This window comes from Amaranthus tricolor, chromosome 7 (genome assembly GCF_026212465.1).
Source record: "Amaranthus tricolor cultivar Red isolate AtriRed21 chromosome 7, ASM2621246v1, whole genome shotgun sequence".
NCBI lineage: Eukaryota > Viridiplantae > Streptophyta > Magnoliopsida > Caryophyllales > Amaranthaceae > Amaranthus > Amaranthus tricolor.
Genome location: NC_080053.1, coordinates 14,556,104 through 14,557,159, shown reverse-complemented (window position 1 = coordinate 14,557,159; position 1,056 = coordinate 14,556,104).

Below are 1,056 nucleotides of genomic sequence, written 5' to 3'. Positions count from 1 at the left end.
ACAATCCACTGAGAAGTAAACTCACTTATGATTTATTTTTGAATAAACCCATTTAAGGGGTTTCTTGCTGAGAATAATATAACCTATTCGGGATTAGCTAAGAATGAACCTCTAGTTAGATGTTTGATAACCTATTAAACATTAAGTGAGTTTATTTTCAGCAAGAAACTCCTTAGGTGGATTTATTCAAAAATAAACCATAGATCAGTTCATTATCAGTGAATTGCGAATAAGTCGTATTATTAATGACAAATTTCACTAATTTAAATTAGTATTATAAATTAATTTTGCCTCTTAAATTTTATTTTGAGTTTGGCCACTGTACAAAGTTGATATGTTAGCTGTACATGCAATTGTTGCAAAGATATAAAAAAGCACACATACAAGAAAAAAATTTTCTAAGTTATAGTTTCATAACACAGGGTCTGTTTACAAAAGAAAAAAAAAATTACTATTTCACTCTATGATCTAACGGCAATAATAATTCTTAATATAATATTAACAACTTGTTTTGTATGAAACCGTCTCATTATCAGACGAGCCCATATAATTAGCTTATTTTTTTAATTGATTACTTTAAGATCGCAAGTTATTGTTTAAAGGTTATAAGTAATCACTCAAAGACTATAAAAATAATTATTTTAAAATTATTAGTGATCACTTTAACATTACAAATAATTACTTTAAGACAAAAAATATATATTAGGCAAACCCAGTCTTAACTATCTCGTTTAAGAATTAGTGTAATATCAATCCGTAACTATCAAATCAATGGTAGGAACATTGATAATGTTATTATTAAATTATTCGTGCATATATTTAATGTTAGATGACCAAATCATTACTTGGGACGAAAATATCTAAACAGGTTGAATTGAAACATTGGTCAATTTCAATTACTAGGTTGTCTTTCTACGCCTTTTTTTTTTTTTTTTTTTTTGTTTCTCAAATCATTACTTACGTTCTCTTTTCTTTGTTTGTCATTTTGCCATAATATGGCTCCTTTTATTTTTTGCTCCAGGTTTTTACTGTTATGCAAAATATGATTAAGGCTTA